Consider the following 21,121-nt stretch of genomic DNA (forward strand, 5'->3'; position numbering starts at 1 on the left):
CCCCTCTTGCTGGTTTTGTCAGTAAGTTTAGAGACGTTATGACGCTTCTTTAGTCAACAAAGGGCTCGCTGTAAAGAGTACCATGCCTGTTAATGACGCTACGACTGTTTAAACTAATAAATAATAAGCCGAGAATCAAGATAGAAATCTCTGAGTACTTCGGGTTTTTGAGGGGGGAAAGAAAGTCTAAATTACTGATTAACGTGTTGTAAATGTGTTACCTAATAATTATCCATATATATCCTTGAGTTTACACCTCAACCAATAGCAGGCCTATACAGAATGAATGCTGAATAAAACATTGCTCAGTTTTTGGGAAGAATTTAAACTACAGCAATGCAGATAATAGTCTATTTATTTTCAAATGACCCATATGACACATCCAAGTTTAATTCTACAGAGATTATTAGTCTTTTTTTTTTCTTTTTTTTTGCTTTAAAGTAAATATCCTACAGTTTTGCCAACTGCAATGGAATCGAAAATGTTCATGAACTGAGAAAGTGTCATATAATTGCTCTGCATTTAGACAAACTTAACTAAGAGGCTATTACACAATTATTGTGTCAGCAAAAAACCTCATTTGAGACAAAATGAGTAACATAGCCGCTAATTTCGATTGACTAAAAAAAGTTTAATACTCCAAAATTTATGATACAAAAAATTCTGGTAACTACGTCAATAGAGAATAATTTGTTTGGAAGCGTGTAAATCACCGAGGAAAGCTCCAGGAACCATGTACTTTGGCCTGCTTTCTGCACTTTCTGCACTTTTTTCTTTTCCCCTCCATTCAATCCTATTTTAGTGGCCATGGTAAATTCTCAACAACGTCAGCATGTATTTATTACAATTGTCACAAGATTGCAATTTACAAATCAAATAAAGGCCGAGAGCTCAATCTCAATAAATGAAGGAAAAATAAATAACCGACTTGTGTGTAAGGAACATACAGGCCCCAGTTAAAGAGTGGAAGAGGGGGAAAAAATGTCACTTTACGACTGCCCCTGTTGAGCACAGAGCTTTTAGTGCCAGGGGCTATATTGTTGGCCTTTAGCTTGGCTTAATTGTTGTCACATGTAACCCTACCTGTTGTCCAATTAGCCCCTTGACTTGCTATTAGGTCGTTCCGCAGGCTGTGCTCGTACTGACTAAGGGCATTATTTTAGCTGAGGCCAGTGATTAAGTGTAATTCTATACAGTGCAAGCTGCTAAGAAAGTCAAAAATAAATTCGGATTGATTTTCTCCTGACATCTAATATATTGAGTATTTCTTATGTATGATGAGTGATGTAAGTGAGCGCAATCGTTTGCACACAATCAATTATCAGGAATAATACAGCCAGTAGAATAACCAGTGGTTTTAATCAAACCAAAGTGTTTTATTCCTTTTATACTGCAGCAATTTGCCCAGAATTACATTTCCACTTTTAATTTATTAACCAATAATGCATCACACACTTCATACATTGATACTGGCATTTAATGTCGTGGAATTGTTTCTGTTATCACTTATGTTATAGCAGCTAGAAACACTTGTTCCCTCAACAGTCTTTTTTTTCCTTGCAACTTTTGTTACAGAAAAACCACAAATTCCTTTCTCCTGAAGAATTTCTCATGTTACAGCTTTAACTCTGACACTGGAGACTCCTTCCGTAAATGTTACATAAACTTCACCATTTCATTTGACAAAATCTGCTTATTTAAGTCTTTGTGAATCAGCTGAGATGTTACTATGGTAACAGTAACATATTAGATACAAGCGCATTAATATTAAAGTAAATCTAAATTAATCAACACCTTCTTTTCTGAACAATCAGAATTCCGAACAGTAAACTAAATGCAAATGTAGTTGTACGGATCAAAAACAAACAAACCAACAAGAATTCTAATCCTCCGTTGATAAATGTATTCAAAGATAAAATGTTTTTTAATCAAATGTCATCCGAGGTGCGTCTCAGGCCGAGGGTTGATGGCGTGATGATGAATGAATCAGGAAGAGCGGTTAGTACCTGCGGGGTGACGGATGACCACAGCAACTGGCACGCTGATGCTAAGAATGGGGTCAGGGAGTAAACGTGGACACACAGAACAGCCTAGGAAATGCAAAGGCCACTGGTTTTTCTGGATAATTTATGGAGCCTTTGACACTGCATGACAAGCAAGTCAGGGCTCGCTCTCCTGATCCAGAAGGAAGAGTTAGGAACAACCATCGTGGCACATAAGTTCATCTTCTGGACCTGTTGTTCCAAACTGAATGATATTAATGACTGTGTTCTAAAGTTGCTAAAATCATCCTCGTCATCCTCTCAGTGGAAAATGGATGTATTCTATCTTTCTAACTGCAATAATAAAAATAAATCTGAAATAATTCTGAATCCTTTTTCTAATCATCACAAGCTCGATAAGAATGTATATATATATATATATATATCAGAATAAACAATAAATCTGTCTTTTATTTGCCGAGTCTGCTGTTGTTGTGGTTAATTCCAGCTAATCGCTTTGTGTGTGTTTGCGTCAGCTTATTCTTCCTTTACCATCTGGTCCATGCAGCCACTGCAACATGCTATCAGTAAATTTTTTTGTGTGTGTGAGACTGGAATATTTATTGGAGTATATTTTTAAAAAGCCACTTGTAACCGTAATAGTAAAAATAATAATTATATATTTTTTTTAAAGCAGAGAAAGATGTGAAAACTATATAAATACACAATGTAAACAAGTTCAAGTTAAATTCTGTTGTAATGCAATAAGCCAGTGTTTTTTCGAACCACTGAAATGTAGCTCGTGTCCTCTAGAGATGGGATTGAAGCTATAAAAGCAACAATCACACACTATGTAACCTCGACTGCCATGCGCTTTAACGCATCAGCTGTAACGGATGTCTGTTCAATAGGCAGACATGTTCCACTCTGGTGTAATTAGGATCGTATGAAGTCCATGAATGTAGCTTAAATTACAGACGGCAAGTTCTGAATGAACGTGCACAGTGTGTATTTCGAGGCGTAGTGTGCTCCTTCCTTTGTTCGACTGGGGTTGATTAAGAGGTTAAACACCGAGAATCATGGCGTCTTTAACTGAGATTTATCTGTTCCTGTACTGACCTCCTGTAGAGATGCTAACCTCCAGCCAGAAACCTCCAGATTTATTTAGTTATTTGTTTGTATATTCAGAGGGGTCTTGCGTTAGGGTTAGGAGGCTTCCCTTCAGTTTTTTTTTCTGGAAAATTCCTGTTTATGCATCCAAATCCATAATATTTCATGGCGAGGGCGGATATGACGCTGATGCTGATTCAGCTAGAGCAATGGCAGTCAAATGACCTAAACGCCATGGCCACCATTCACTGGCTCAGAGCATATATTCACAATAGGTGAAAACAATAAGAGAAAATGTATGGATATTATTATCTATTATTATAGAATTGAAGATCTGGAGCTAGGAAATTTTCAGTATTATCAAACAGAATTTTAATTGATTGACGAATTGATTCAATTCTAAACTGAATCAATTTTCGAATTGATTCAAGAGTTATCATGTAGATTAATTGTTCAAGCTACAAACATGACCTAAATGACTTTATTCCTCTTATACCACAACTAGCCTTTTGTATGCTTTGTATTTGTTTATAGGCACCTTTAATGTTGTGGAACGTCTGTGAAGCAGGTCAGATCCTGTTCTCTTGAAGATGATGAGAACTTATCTGTGCTGATATTGGAGACTCCTTCCAAACATGCAGAATAAACACAGATAATATAATGTTGTTAATATAGAAATGAGACCATTATACAGTGACTGCATTCATTAATTAATTAAACCTGCCATTTTTAGTAGTAACATGAAATTTTAACACGGCAAAATGATTTGTTGTTCAAATGAAGCACCAAAATTAAAAACGTGTAAGTTTCACTGACCCGCTGACACTAAAGTGCTCTTAACGTGTTGTTGTAAATGCGTGCACTCATAGCTCTCGGTAAAGGCGTGGACTCGGCGTTTTCAGGACTAAACAGGGAGCAGTACAGCATGTGGCTAGCATGACCTAACATGTCTCTGAAGCTGGAGGGGGTCTTGACCTTTGCTCCCAAGCTCCAAAACTAGGAAGATGATAAAAAAGGGGCTTTGGATGGGAGGGTGGCTCCTAAACAAGAGCTTCTGTTTCAGCCAACCCAGGAATGTCAGCTCCATAAAAAGATGCCTATAGAGACAGCTAAGAGCGAGTGAAAGAAAGAAGAGAGATAAATGGTGGAGGTTATTACTTTTGTTAACTAAGATCTTTAAGTCCCATGTTGAAATCATTAGTCGAACCGATGGGTGAAGGTTCCCACAGAGCTGTGAAAAGTCTCACTCGTCACTGAAAACTTTTTTTTTTCCTTTCCTGAAGAGTTACAGTATATGTGCTTGAACGCGTTCACTTTTCCTTGTGCAAACTCCAAACGTTTGAAACCGCAAGCAGGCCGCAAGAGCAAAAACATACCATTATAAATCATCAGGCAAGATGACTGTGACCAATGAACTTAACAAGGAAGAATACTGGGCTGTAACAGATTTGCTTTGTCCCCCTCCTCCTTCACCATAATGCAGTGTTTATGGCATTTTTACCCGAGGACTGCAGTCATGCGATCAGGCTGTAAATTTCTCCAGCAGGTCTGCCAGAGGGGGAAAGCCTTGTGACTGTGGCACTATAGCCATGGTGAGCAGTCGCAACAGCGAGGGTCAGGTCTGCTGATAACCTTGTGTTTTTCTCACTGTTATAAGTGCAGCAAGGACTGGACTGTCGCTAACACGTAGCACCGATACATCTTGAGGAGCGTGGCTTTGGTAATGTCATCCCTGTATCCACCAGGAGATAACAAGGCCAAGAACAGGAAATGAGTAAGAACCTGAATACAATGGGGAAGAATGACTTTTCTGCTCATCTTTGCGATCTCAGATGTGGGATTCTATCTGGGTCAAGTTTATCTTCTAATAATATTATGCCATCTGTGATTGAAGAGCAAAAGAGCGTTCCTGTGAGATGACCATGACTTATATAAATAAATCAACACACAATAACCAAAAACAATGAGCTGATTGGTCTGCGGCTAAGCGTGTTTGTGACACCGGGGATCGGGTGAAAGGATCAAGCCAAATTCTGATGCTTCCTCGTGGTTCAGGGTTAAACTGATCTGTACTTCACTTGGTGAGCGAAGGGCGAAGCTAAATTCCCTGCAGTTAAATTCTCAGACGGTGGTCTTTAACGTGTTCTCCCTCCCTTGCTCCAGCTCCCTCTCAATCCCAATAAAAATCTTCTGACCACCGGTTGACCTTTTACCGTTCTCCCCCTTTCCAATGCTCGTTCCAATGTTCTCTGAGTCTTTCTCTGGCTCTCTGTAATGTGGAGGCTGGTGGGGGCCAGCAGCTGTGGGAGAGGCGAGGGGGGAAGAGGTCAGATAGGTCATGGTACTGGTAAAGTCATCATGGAGGCTCCAATGTGGGGCATCATTTCCCCCCTTCAAAGGCAGCCCTGACGTCCACGGGGGCCGACCCGATGGCCCTGCTGTTCCCGAGTGTTCAGGGGTCGCGACGGACGAGGGGTTAATAAAGTGATACCAGGTGTTGACCAGAGAAATCCACCAAACCGGGGCCTCCTTTCCCACTAAACAGGCCTTGTCGAGTTGGTGCAAGCAATTGCAATTCAACAAATAGAGCTTGCATTCCCCTGCACAAGCAAACACGCCTGTTGGTGCCTGTTTATCAATTCATCGTACTGTGTATTGTGAAGCATCAAGTCAGTGGAGAAGGCGAGGGGGTTAACCAAACTGACAAAACGCTGTATTACGGAGCGAAAGATTTTGAGCAAACGATGCAACCCAGCTGAGGAGAAACACAAACAGGGATGATGGGTACAATGGCTTCGGGGGGTTGGGATCTAAGCCCAAAAACAAAGACTAAAAGGTGACCCCTTGGATGGTTGTGAAGATCAAACCTGTCAAATGGAAGTCAGTGTGGCGAGAGCAAATTGCCTCTGACAATGAGAGAAGCACAAACAGAAGGATGCTGTCAGATGACGATCCGCCACTCATGTAGCACAAGTATGAAAAGGTTCATCGTGGAACAACCCCCTGGAAAAAAACACAGCTATACAGAGAAAAATACAGTGTATTGGAAGCCCTAATTAACACCAATTAACATCAATGACAAGTAAGAGGCCATTAGTCCGGCTAATCCATGGTTTACACTTCCCTCCTGGAACCATGCTGGCCAATTCTCACCCCAATCATGGAAAGGCCGTGTTGTTAAATAGACCAGCATCAAAGCCTTGCACTTCCACAAAGTGTCCTATTAGTTAGTAAGCTCGAAAACTTGGTGGATTTTGGTGAGAAGCCAAGGATTCGTCAACAGTTAGTCTTTAATGACCTGTAGCCATGTAAAGAGCAGATGGCCAATGAAAGAGACTAAAGACGCAATACTGTAAAACGGCTCATTATACAGACTGCACACTGGCAGTACATGTGTGTGTGTGTGTGTGTTTGAACATGCACTGCCTGGTATTAAGGTATTAAGTCTAAATGTAGAGGAATCACAGATCATTTGGGTCAAAAATAGTGACCTTTTTTATGGTCAGGATTCACTAATGCTCTTTTCCCAGAGGATTAAAGCCTGAACAATGCATCTGAACCCAATAAAAAATAAGCATTTAAAATGACAATGTAAAGAAATTGCACTGATATCGTTAGCAAGATCCAGGACCAGGAATTACAAACGTATGTGTTTCCATTTGAAAGTGGAGTCCATCAAAGCAGCTGACATAAAAAGTAATGAAGAGTTAAGGTTAGGACAGGGGGAGGTGTAGGGCATGTAGCTTTTCATTCAGCTAATTTAGTGTGAAATCCTATAAAACCACCATCACTCATTATAATTCTTCTAGAGTTCAGCTTCGGGATTCCTGCTTCTAAAGGGCAGTCGTGTTTTCGTCAAAACGTACGGTGCACATCGGAACTTGTGGGTTCAAAACATGGAAACTTAGCAGATTTAATCCCATTATCCCTTTAATATCTGTCATATTTAGGAAAAACTGGTCTGACTAAAACCTGTGGTGCTGCCATGTGTTTTGGGGTAAATTGATATATAACTTGTAGTAACTATTGTTAAAGTGTGTGTCTGAGACGCAATAGACTTTTCAATTGAAAAAAAATTCTATTGAATTATATCATTGTGTCAACAAGAACCAAATCTTAGTGCACTTGGAATGACGTCGAAGGACATAATGGAGTCACTGCCATTGAAACATGGATATACTATTAACCCATGTCACATTACACAAATTTGCAGAGACTTTTTCTTCCATTTCCATCAAACATTTAACCAAGATCTAGATATCAGGTTCAGCTTTGGCATGGTGACCACACCTTCATTAAAAAAATATTACCATATTACCTCAGAGTCTCAACAAACAAAAATTCCACCAGCTTTGACTCTCATAGAAAAAGAAAACACATGAAGTGATATAGAGTATAATAATCATTCCAATAGGGCATGTTCATTGTTCTTGTAATAGTCACAAGACAAGTTCACAATAAAAAAAAGGCTTGAGTGTAGATTTTATCACACATACGTCATTGCTTGCACTAAACTGAAAACCAATCCAAAGTTTTAAAAAGTTCTCCAGTTTTATTTTCAACAGTTCTATGAACTTCTAGTCATAACCGGTCCCCCCAGCCTTGGTAACTTCGTGCTCTTTGAGAAAAGCTTTCACAACTTTCTGAGTGAAACCTCAGAAGTCACCAGATCACGGAGATGCCTTAAACAAAAAAGCTGTTAGGACAAGCTCACACATATACAGGCACCTATCCCTTTAGGGCAGATCCCTCCCCTCCCCCGCTGCCGAAATCTGATCTGTCGGCATGCAGCTTGGAATTCTTCAATCGCCCTGACATTTGACCTCTGGCCTTTTTGGCAGCACAGAGAAGAGAAGATGAAGTGTCCGAGCCTCTCTTTCTCTAGCACAAAAAATCTCCTGTTCTTGTGAACCCTCCCTCCTACGCACCCACACACAAACTCTCTCTGGACCGCTTCTACCCATGTACACCCTGGTTCCTGTGAGACTCACACGGCATAATTACTCGTAATATCTGGGTAATAGTCTGTGACATCAAGGGAGCACTTTAAAATCATTGTCCCCCCCTACTTTCTATTCAGCTGCCCCGCTGCCCGGCGCAACTTAAAAGCCTCTTAAAACGCTTTATGAACCATCGGACTATTACTGCCCGCGCATGCTGGCCACTCTGTCATTTTCTTCTTTGATTGCAAGATTACAATGTTATATGTGTTCAAGCTGCCTGAAAAGGCCTGTTGTACAGGCTCGGAGAAGTTCCTGCTTAACCGCCGCGCGCTGCGTTTTTAATTCCATTCATGTCCTCGACAACACATTGACTGTTGAGGAAGTGTCAGGCAACTTGATATACTGCGTCATCGCGTCGTGGTGGCCTGTTTTTTTCCTTTTTGTGGCTTCTCCCTGTATCGCTTGGAATTATTACGGTCAGGACCTTCTAGTGTCTTCCAGCTGGATTTTGGCATATATAAAAGTGTCATTATTTTTTATCACTCTGATACCACAAGCGTTCTCTTGCAGCAGTTCTTTTTTTTTTTTTTGTTAAAGAATCTTTGAGCCGAAACATGCCGGGACCACCATGTGTTTTGACTTATTTTGTTGTTTAGGGATGTCCTTTCAAGCCAGGTACCACAGCGTGGTGGATTCTTAACTGTGGCAAATCAATGAGAGAAAGGCCCCCGTGATCCTTTTCCCTAAACCCCTGACCGTGTCCGATTCAATAAAGCCGATTTCTACGCCCGTGCTAACGGAGCCGCGGTCTGAATGGAGTCTCTGAGTCAAACCGCAGTGAGCCGTCGCTCCAGCAGCCTCCGGGCAGAGAGAGAAATAACCCACAATCTCGGTTAGTGCCAGGAAAACACACATGGCCTCTGCACACAAGCACACGCACAAGTCTAACGTACCTGCAGCTGGCCGGACACACACATTGTCAAATTGGCATAACCCAATTGCCGTGTGGGTGTGGAGGTGGGATGAGACCGCCTGAGCCCACATCTCCTAACAATAAGAGCATCAGGTTCTTGCCTGACACCCTCCCAGGGGAATCCTGGGAAAGAGCTGGGGAAAGGGGAAGCCTCTGCATCTGCCTCCCGCCTGGAGGGAGAGGACCATGGCATTCCTTCAGAGAGAAGGGCAGCTTTATGAAGCCATCCATCACCGCATCAATGGTGCGGCGGCCCAAAACAGCCACCCTAGGAGCCGCTGAATGGGAGTGGGTGGAGCAGTGAGGCACGGCGGGCTAGCCCTGCTGCTAACGCTGTGATCTTTCACTCTAGCTCATGAGAAGACAGCGGGGAAAGTGATTAGCCTCCCTCTGCACAGCCGTCCTCTATTTAAACGCCCGCTACAGTATTTGCTGTTCTTTTTAAACGAGACTGTCGGATATGGCTTCGGCTGGCCGGCTGACACAATGCTGAGATAACCAGAAGTCTTTCTTTCATTTTGCATTTTTGTCCCTGTACTCATTAACAAGGTCTGAGTCCGTCCTCAATTTGTCATCCAGTTATTCATCTACTAAAGACTTCCATTAATGATAAACACCAGAAGGACACAAGACTTGCTCTCTCTCTCTTTTTTATTATTATTATTGTTCACACTCAAACTGCTGTATCTGCATGACTCCAGAATGAGCTTTTGATGACTTCAGGGTCTTTATTGAAAACCGTGGGTGCTGCTGATTGGGATCTGAATCTCAGCCTGCACTTTATTGTGCTCCTCGAACCGTTAGAGCGCCAGCACCGAGAGAAAGCCTTCTAATGGAGTCACTAATTGTCCAAATAGGTTTACGGCCTATTCAGGTAGAGCTGGAGAGTGTTAAGTTGTCACAAACCCATGTGAGCCTGTGAGATTCCCAGCAGAGACAGATTAGGAGACCTTTTCTTGACCTTTGCATCTTATTTGGAAAACGCTGAAAAGCAGGTTAATGTAACGTTTCGCAATTTCAAGGACGTCATACGTTGCGTCGCATTAATATCTCGCCAAGGAGCATTTCCCAATATACAAAGGTCATGCTTGTCGTGAGGATAAAACAGCTGAAGTGAAGGGGTTTCGAGTTGTTTAAAAGTATCTTTCATTTATAATGTATGCCAGAATTACTGGCACATTTGATAAAAAACATTTTTAAAAAATTGTCATGTTTGATTGTAGGTAATAAAAGAGTGACGCAAAAAAATGACATATGAGCAAAGAAAAAAATATCTTAATTATTAAATGACATATATAAAATATATGTAAATATGTATATACAATTATTAAACCTGTTTCTGGACATTATCTCTAACTTTATGTATTTAAAAAATGCTGATCTGTAAGAATGCCTGAAAAGAAGAAAAATTTAAAGCATGTAAATATGTAAAAACCTCTAAAAAAAAATTAATAAATAATCTTATATTTAATTGATAATAATCTCATAATAGGAAATGTTTAATAATTTCTTTGGATATTCAATATATTTATAAACAAAATTAATAATAATAATAAATTCATTTAAATAAATACATTTTGCAATAAGTAATTTAAACATTAATTAATTAACAGGAATTTATACATAAAAATTTTAAACTCATATCTGGGTTGTTTTTTTTTGTTTTTTGTTTTTTCAAACATACCACTATTTCTTAAGTATTGACACCCCTGTATTTAGTATTTTTTTTTAATTCTCAACATTCTGTTCAAATTAAATAAAAAAAAAAACAGTGAGGAATCTAAAAGCTTTCTTCAATACACAACCTCTCCAACATCCTCAAGGTTTTTGTAAAGAATTTATATAAATCTGCTCTGCTTTCATACAGACTTTGATCACACAATTTTCTGTTAGGATAACTAAGGTACAGAAACATCCCCCTGTCCAGAGTTAATATTCAGACATGGTGAACAAAGCGAAAAGTGGACACAAGGTGAGTTAAACACTAACAGGTGGTTTAACCTGATCAATGTCCTCCAAAGAAAAAAAAATCCTGCTTTGGTCACATTCTCGTTTCCTTAAAACAATGTAAGTGTAAGCAAAAAAATAAACCTAAGGTGTCAAAAAAAATGCAAGAAAAAATATATAGCTTTAGTTTGATTGGATTAATAAAAATGTGTAAAAATTAAAGAGTAACAATAACTCAGTAACACACTGTTGTGTTGTTAGAGGAAAATAATTAACACTGCACTGGTGTGATGAAGTTACTGCTATCACCTAAAGTTTAATGTTTTTGTATAACAGCACACCCTGATTTATCAATTTATAGCTACCTTTATAGTTACATCTATAACAAATTATCAGAAAGTTTTACGTAATTTTGCCCTCTGTGAGCTGAAAACACACGTTTCCGATCTTCACTGCCTTTTTTATATACTTACCAATTGCTTCACTGGTAGTGGAAGGATTTTTTTTTTAAAACTTTTTAGGAATATTTCACCCATTATTTTGGTTGATTTGGAAACCATTTCAAGCATTTCTGCTGCGTTTCCTTGGCCATTTTGTGCATATTTGTTTTTTTCGCCTTAAACCTGACACCTACAAATGCAAACCTCATGGCAGGAATTCATCACGCTCTTATCAGCGGTCACTGAGTGAAAGTCGGTCTGTAATCCGTCAAGTAATTATTCATAGATCAAAGGCAGGAGTGCAGACTAACCAAGCGCCTGTTCACATCTCTACTATCATCTGATTTTTTGGGGTTTTTTTTGTTTTAAAGGCATGACCTTTTTCTAAAGCAGGACTATCATTACATAGGTATAATATATATAATTTCTGTCATAATGAGATGACCTTTATAGCCTCTGGAATTGTCACTTTATCCTTAAACAAAAGGGAAGGCTGAAGTGAAGAGCTTCATGCCTTAAGGAGAGGCTTAAATGTGGAACAAGTGAATTCACTCCTTTTTTTAAAGACAAGAGAGATGATTTTCCCCCCAGGATGGCGCGTCTCAGAGAGCTTTCTAAAACCGGTTCTGGATGAGCTGTCGAGAAAGAAAGAACAACAAGAGATGAAAATAAAATTAAACAAAAAAAAGGATGGTGGATCCCCTGCCAGCGCCCATCCCCGCTGCTGACTGCTGTTTCAGCCACCCCCCCCTTCACCTCTGCCTTTTCAGCGCAGGACAATGCAGCAGGCCATGTTATTTAAGGCCCTAAAGAGCTGGCCCTCCTCTCTGTCCTGCGACAATAGCCACCCTACCGAGGGCTTTCTTCATTTAACCTTCCTAATGACAGGTTTCATCCTCTTTCTCCAGAGTTAAAGGAGGAGCAGCTTCTACCCACCATCTTTCTCCGACTCCCTCTTTTCACGCCCTCTTTAAAAAAAAAAATGCTGGCTCATGTGCTGCCGTTCGACGTGACAGCTCCTTCACAGCAAATGACTTTTTTTTCCATCGTCCCACAAAAAAACTGAAACTGCTTCCTTTCCAGAAGATTCTATCTTCGTGACATGGCTGCATGTTCAGGAGCAAACGCTCCACGTTATTCATTAATCAGATTATTTCTACTGATAATTCAACTGTTCTAATACGCTTCACTGCCTTGTTTTGTTAGCGAGCTAGATCCAATTTGGGATAACTGACAATTTTTTAAATCAGCAACAGGTATTTTTAGTGCGTTAGCCGATGAGGTAAGTCTCCTGCCTCATCTTCAGCCTCAGACACACTGGGATTCTTTACACACGGTGGTAGATAGGCTTCTGTATTTCAGCAAAAACACAAATATAATCAGTAACGTTTTGCTGAAGTGTTAAAGGTGTGTGATTTTATGTTCTTTTACAATGTGTGCAGCAAAGACAAAGACATTTCCGTCCCAAATTTTTATATCTGCAATGGAACAGCAACTTTTCATTCATTACCATGCGTCTGATCTTAAAACTGGTGTCTTAGTGCCGTTTTTATTTATATAGTTTATATAACAAACACCAATACATCCATCCATTTTCTACACCCACTTTATTCCTAATTAGGGTCACGGGGATCTGCTGGAGCCTATCCCAGCACACATTGGGTGAAAGGCAGGGGTACACCCTGGACAGGTCACCAGTCCATCACAGGGCCACTTATAGACAGACAACCACACACACTCACACTCACTCCTATTGGCAATTTAGAATTACCAATCAAGTTTTGGACTGTGGGAGGAAACCGGAGTACCCGGAGTAAACCCACACAGGCACGGGGAGAACATGCAAACTCCACACAGAAAGGCCCCTGTCTGTTCAAACCCAGGATTCAAACCCAGGACCTTCTTGCTGAAAAATTATATTCTTTATCACTTCCTGAAAATCACTCAAATGTTTCTCATGAATGAAATTTTCCGTCCATCCAATTAAGTGCCCTTCAGAACCAGATATTTATGTATATGTAGAGTATATCCATTAGTCTGTGTATTTTTGCCTCAGTTCCAGTTTTAATCATCAAATGATGAAGAAAAAACGGCCAGAGTTTATTCATTTGGACAAATTTGTGCAGGCTGGAACATCTCACATCTCAATCCCTTTAATATGAAATACGCTGGAATATGTCACTTCCTGTGATCTTCACACACGTACGAGTCAGTAACATTCCCTCTCTGATCTTTACGTTAGTTCGCTAATCTTCGCTAAGGTTTGTTTAGATCCTGCGCCGGTGAGGTGATTCTTCAGCTCTTCTTCCTGTTGTGAAATCAGTCAAGCTCTTCAACAGCAGGCCGTCACTTCCTGTTACAGAAAAGCAAACACGCAACTGAGAAGTGTTTTATGACACTGCTTTACAGTGTATCTGTGCAGCGTTTTCATGATGCCAGCTCGTCAGTATTCCCTAATTGAATTGCGCTGAAGTTTTCCAGCTTTTCCCACCACGAACGCGTCACTCAACACCTCCTGAGTGAAACTGGCACCCACTGAAGCAATTAAGCAAACACTGTTGACATCTGACATTCAGGGTCGACGCGTCCATCCGCCCCGTCCGGGGTAGAAGGATGTCCCCCCTCTTCCCCTCTCTTCCGTCCTTACTGTCTCTGAGAGTCTCTGACGAGATGATACAGTACAAACATTCACAATCTGAGCAGCCACCATGATGACGCCATGGACACCATGAGAGAGAGAGAGAGAGAGAGAGAGAGAGATGCCAGAAGGAAGACAGGATCCTGGCTATGTGTGTGTGTGTGTGTGTGTGAGTGTGTGTGAGTGTGTGAGGGGGATTTTACGGTTGACCTTCTCCTCACGCTCTCGTGAGTCTCTTCACCTCATGTCGATTCTCTTGACCTACTTGGTCGTGCTGGAGCAAGGCACTTAAAGCAGAAAGATGTCATTCCTCAGCACGCTCTCGCTCAGCTGGCGACTCCGAGACGGCTTCGGTGTTGTAAACATCAGGAGAAAAAAAAGAGGCCAAAATTTACCAAAGGAAGTGGACAGCAGAAATAAAAGAAAGCTCTGAGGAATTAGTCACGAAAGACAAAAATCTTAATGTTCACGCTGGACTCAAGGAATCAGGAAGGGTGCTGAACGGTTGGTTAGTGGAAAAAAATAAATAAATTCTGGGCCATAAACAATAGATTTTATTTATTTATTTTTTAAAACAAATACAAATGAACGAAAATAATCTACCATATAAGGCAATATACTCCACTGTATCATATTTGCTTCTCATTTTCACACACACACACACACACAGAAAACATAAACTAGTATTTAAAGTACAGATTTACAGATTTCAGGGAAGAAACATTTTTAAAAAAATCAAACAGAAAGTATAGAAGAAAAAGTGATGAAGACCTGGAGAAAATGACGCAATGTATAGAGTAAAGAAGAAAAGAAAAGAAAAGAAAGAAAGAAAGAAAGAAAGAAAGAAAGAAAGAAAGAAAGAAAGAAAGAAAGAAAGAAAGAAAGAAAGAAAAAGAAAGTGGACCAGTGAATTTTCCACAAAAAAATATAAAAACTTTTTTCCATATTGTATGAACTGTGCTAATATGAAAAAATGAACAGACTTTCTGTTGAAAGGGGAAGTGGCCAAGGTGGGATCTGTGCATATATGTGGTGTGTGTGTGTGTGTGTTTTGAGAGAGAGAGAGGGGAAGTGTCCAAGATGGGATGTGTGTGGGATGCGTGTGTATGTGTGTGGGGTGTGGGTGTGGTTGGTGTGTGTGCTGTGCGTTTGTGTGTGTGGTGTGAATGTGTGTGTGTGTGGTGTGTATGTGTGTGTGGTGTGTATTTGTGTGTGGTGTGTATTTGTGTAAGTGTATGGTGTGTGTGTGTGTGTATGTGGTGTGTGTGTGTGTCTCTGAGAAAGCTTGTTGGTGTGTTTAGTAAACAGACCCCAGAGATTCCTGATGTGAGTGTGAATGAGACGGAGAGAGGCATCCGAGCCGCAGGAGCAATGGAGCGTAGCGACGTGGTGCCTGGTTACTGTGATGTGAATGCGGGAGAGGAAGCACACTACAGAGACCTGGAGGGAAGTTAAAGACAAGACGCAGCTCTTTTTGTGTGTGTGTGTGTGTGTGTGTGGGTGTGTGTGTGTAATAGAATTTCATGGAATACGACAATCACTAGGATTCCATGGATCATCGTTTCCTCAGGGCTGGGACTGAAGGGTTTGAGGTGAATAGAATACACTCTCTTGGCGATGTTTTTTATCCCACAGCGCTTTAAATTCTTGATTCTGATCAGCAGGTGAAGTTTTCTATAAGAAGATAAGCATTTATGTTGTGTTTACGGAAGGAGTCTCCAGTGTTAGAGGAGAAGCTTTCCTTCATCAGGTCTTCATCAGCGGTTTCTCAGTAAGACGACAAGCTGCTGGATTTATTTATTTATTTATTTTGTCTTTAAACTTCAAGAGAGAGAGAAAGAAAACAGAACGTGTGAATGTTTATAGCCGCTAGAACAAAGCAAGAAGTAGAACTGGCTCGTTTCATGGATGAATAACGAATAACGTTAAATATAAATGAATTACTTATAAACAGATAAAATAGATGCTGTTGTTCTTTAGTGGAGAATCGCTGGAGAAACTGCATTCACTCCAGGTTGTGTGGTTATGAGAAAATAATCAGCAGACCATTATGACCCTGTGGTTCGAGAGCACTGAGTGGGCAGGGCCTAAACCTGAAATCCTAAAACTAAACCTGTGGTTAACAATAATAAGTGAATAATTATAATGGCTGCCTATGTGACATGAGACACTCTTGAAATTTTTCCAACAAAGCAGTCATTTCTTCATTTCTGACCCACAAAAGGATCTCTGTGTTTTAAGTGAATGTTAGGATAAATAGTTATATTTATACACTAATATATTTCCCAAGAACGCATCACCTTCACTTCACTCAGAAGCCTGTTGGAAATTTCTTAAATATTTCGATTTCTCTGGTCCCTGGATTTTTAATTCTTTTCCTGCAGACATTATGAGACGGAGTGGAAGAAGTCGGATCAGGACAGCAGGAGAAACACAGCAGTGACGATGATGTGAAGAAATGAAAAGCTTAAGTGAAATCACATGAGCTTCATGTTAGCAAACACGCCGTGTGTACAGACCCAGTCAGGGGTCAGTGCATCACCCTGCGCTCGCGATCTGTCTTCTATCAGCTGTCAGCTTGACGGCAATGGGATGGGGTGGGGTGGGGGGGGGGGGGGTTTAGACATGTTATCCCGAATCATGTTATACAGATCAATATCAAATCATTTAGCTAATCGTGGAGTGGGTTGTGTGTGTGTGTGTAATATGCCTTTAGAATATTGTATAATGTTCCTGAAGTTCTCCACACAGAGCACAGAACCCACTTAGCAGAGAATCCAAATCAGTCAATCGAACAAGCAGCACGCTTGATCTCTGACCGCACCAGGATGAGCTAAAGCGCAAAAACGCTGTAAACCCTCAGGCGACCTCGTCTTTCTTCAGCTCCAATGTTTTATTTGCCTCCTAATCGCCGTATTAAGGCGTTCTTCGGTTTCTCCTCGGCCCTCTGAAAAGTCTCGTTTCAAAGGCCTAATGAAAATAAACTGGAGGGCCCCTGACGCTTTATTTTGAAAGAGAACACAGCAGCGGCGGGTTCAGGGCGAGGTGGAAAAACAGGGGGCATCTGGAACAAAGACCAGAAGAGTGCGAGGTCAAACAGCCCGCTGTCCGCAACATCTCCGGCAGACGCAGCATGGGAGGAGAGCGATGGCGCTTATATAATCGCCGGGCCGTTTTTGTCCCGTGTTGCATCGGATAGAATATATCACACAGCCTGACAGAGAAAACAATAGATCACGCTTTTGTCTCCGCCAAAGTGGGCTCTTTTCAGCAGATCATGCATCTGGACTACAGGAGATTAAGCCTCGGGTTTGGGCCGACTTTCGGGGTGTGACCTTTGACCCCTTGGCTCAGGCTGACTGCACCCACACGCCCTCAACCGGAACCAGGGAGTTACAGGTGAACACACGATTCCTATTATTATTATTATTATTATTATTACTAGCAATCATTTATTTTAAGTGCATTCCAAAAAATATATAATTTTATTTTTTAGATTTAATTTTATTTTTATCTTCTCACCAACAACTTCATTTAATTTCCAGTTCAATGTAATTAGTACCCAGTTTGTTAATTAGTAATTAACATAGTAATCAGTTATTTAATGAATCAATGCTACACACTTTCATCCAAAATGAATGAATGAATGAATTTTATTCGTTTATTCGCCGGTTGTTTGATTCAGTGCACAATTACACACTTTCACATTTTATACTTTTAAGTTTCATGCAAAAAATATTGACAAATTAATCAATTATTTAATCATTTAAATACAAATTAATTATTGAATAAAATGTAAATGATTGAATAAAATAAATAAAATTTATTTTAATTCTAATTAACTGATAAACTGGATCTTAATTTGAATTTAAAAAATTCACAAAATGCATTCCAGACTTATTAAAAAAGTGTTTTTCTTTGTGTATTGTTGCTGTTGTACTTTTTTTGTGTTATGAGTGAATTATCACAGCTTTATGAGAGTGTGTGTAGCAGTGTTTGTATCAGAGTGTGTACAAGTGTGTGTGTGTGTATGTGTGTGTGTGTGTGTGAGAGCGAGAGGGTCGTCCGCATCTCCCCCATCACTCCTCTGTATCCTAAACAAGGTACGCTTGTGCCCTGTGACTCTTCCTCCATCCACCTGTGTGGACTTTGCTCCTAATCCTCTCTGATCCTCTCTCTGCTTTGAATACTTGGACTACTGAGTGTAACTAATTCTCCCACACAAGGATATTGTCTCGCCTGTCCTTTCGCCTTTGTCTTCCTCTTCGTGGCCTCTCATTCAGGAGCTGCGTTCGTTAACCGAACAGCCGGACCGGGAGAAAGCCTTCTAATCTAAAGGACTTAATGAGCTGTTTCCATCACCTTAAATCTGATTGTTTTCTTTGATTACGAAAAGACAAAACAGATAAACAGCCACGCTGATGAATCCCCCCCCCCCCCCCCGGTGAATTCTGCTGTTATTTTCATGAGAATGTAATTATTTTGTTCACAAAGAACACATCTCACGCAGGTTTGGTTCAAGCAATCGCTTTGTTTAAAAAAAACACAACAGGACGACGCAAAATCCAGCCCGGATCCCACACAGGAGCCATTTGTGACACGCTGAGAAACAAACTGCTTTTGTAATTAACAGCACAATCGCAGAGATCGGGAGTTTATGATTGCGGCAAATGTTAAAGCCATTGGCCTACCGCAGCATGCGAGCAGCACATGTGACCGAGGAAAGTTACAGACGTCAATTCCGTGGAGACGGCCCCGGCCCTGGAGGGGCTTTTTTCAGACAGCCATTTGGTGCCCTTCACCCCCTCGGTCTCTAACCTTTTGACTCCTGATCCTGGAGGTCAGCGATGCTCGGGGAGCCGAGATCCAGCAGCATGGCCCGTAAATCAGGGCGCTCACGGGAACGACACGCCAGGCAGGATCCCAGCCCTGGCACCATCACTCTGCCCCACTGATGCTCCGGTTCCCAGCCTGGGTTCCCATCCGCAAGGCTTTATTTCATTTCATTTCAACCTTCAGGCCGAGACTCCGCAGAAACCAAAATCTAGAACACAATCACACACAAGCGGCTTCTTAATTAAACAAAAACAGAGCATAGAGCCATAGCAGTGCAGAACCCACAAGGTTTCCTGAGTAGAACCCTTGGAGAAATTTCTCTTTTAATTAAAACCTATAAAGAACCTTTTAGAGAGTGCGTGCAGCAAGTACCAGTGCAGTACCCAGGTAACGCATCAGAAAAATGGGTTCTATAAGTTTCTATGGGTTTCATCTTCTAAAAGGTTCCCAAACTGCACACTTATGCACTGCCTGGAACCTGTTTTTAAAGGTTTGCACATAGAACCTTTAGGGCTTTGCTTAAGGTTCTAAATTTGTACTTTTTATATTTAGTAAATATTAAAAAATTTTAGAACCTCAGCAATACTGTCTTGAGAAATAAAAACCCAATCTTCTTAGCCTCTTAAAAGGGTTCTATTTGGAACCATTCATGGTAGAAGCCTTAATGGTTGTACATTTAAGACGATAGATAGATAGATAGATAGATAGATAGATAGATAGATAGATAGATAGATAGATAGATAGATAGATACATACATACATACATACATAAAAAAATAGATAAATAAAAAATAATAAATAAATAAATAAATAAATAAATAAATAAATAAATAAATAAGAAAAAATTAACAAAAGAACAAATAAATAAATAAATAAATAAGAAACACACCAATAAAACATATTGAATGAGTAAATAAGCAAACAAAAAACAAGTAAACAAAAACAAATTAATTAATTAATGATTAAAAAACTTATAGGTAAATAAATAAATAAATAAATAAATAAAACTTATGGGTAAATAAATAGATAGATAGATAGATAGATAGATAGATAGATAGATAGATAGATAGATAGATAGATAGATAGATAGATAGATAAATAAATAAAACTTATGGGTAAATAAATAAATAAATAAATAAATAAATAAATAAGTGAGTGAGTGAGTGAGTGAGTGAGTGAGTGAGTGAGTGAGTGAGTGAGTGAGTGAGTGAGTGAGTGAGATAATGGCTAAGTGTTCTTTAGCACAGCCTCGGCCCCGGTGTGACCCCTCGTCCGGCTGCATGGATCCATCAGGGCAGTAAAATTAGCCCACCTGTGTTTAAAGCTCTGGATTCTGTCACCCAGATGGAGCGTTCAGCAGCACCTGGACACCGAATACACAAATCAGACATTTTTCTGAGGGGAGTGAAGTGTGTGTGCTCATGGCTCCCTGCTTTAACCTGTCAGCTCAGCCTCAGGCCCCGGGCCCTCCCTCTCTCTCTCTCTCTCCTTCTCTCTCACTAATGAACAAAGCTGTAAAATGGTCACAATATTGTTTTTCTAGCCAGGCCACCACACCAGTTGTCGTTCTCCACCTAGTTCCCCTTTTACAACAAAATTTTGGTTAATTGTAATTGTAATTGTTAATTTTAAACTTTATTTCCTTCAACAAACATATGATTAATATTAACCACACACACACACATACACACTGTTCTAACAGTATACTAGGTAGAAGCCTATAAGTAACCTATTATCTAATGAATACCTAAAGTACCCTGGATAAACACAGATCCCCCTTCTATAAAGAACCCTAATAAACCCTTACCCTGACAGTTTAGACATTTTTAATTTGCATGTTCTACGTATTAAGAAAGTAAATGACCCATAATTTGGAGTTTGTACCTCAGACTTACCCCTTTAAGGGTTCTATTTAAAACAATTTCTAATAGGAGAACACTTTGCGTTGATTTCTATATAGAAGATTTAAGAGCTCCTCCAGAGAAACAACTGAAATCCCCTTACATTTTTATTTACATTACTAGTATTTAATTATATTCCTAATACAGCTAACCTAAGTGTTTTTGAATTTAGCTACACCGTCTAAATGCAGGTTTGCACCAGGAAAAAAGGGTTCTTCAATGGTTCTTGCAGATTTCTTCTGATAATTAAAGGTTCTTAGCTACAAAAGGAGTTCTATTTAGTAGAGTTTCATACAGAATCTTAACAAGTTCCACGTGTAGTCACGATCACGTCAAAACTCTAATGACTAA

The sequence above is a fragment of the Hemibagrus wyckioides genome, linkage group LG23 (assembly GCF_019097595.1).
Source record: "Hemibagrus wyckioides isolate EC202008001 linkage group LG23, SWU_Hwy_1.0, whole genome shotgun sequence".
Classification (NCBI taxonomy): Eukaryota; Metazoa; Chordata; class Actinopteri; order Siluriformes; family Bagridae; genus Hemibagrus; species Hemibagrus wyckioides.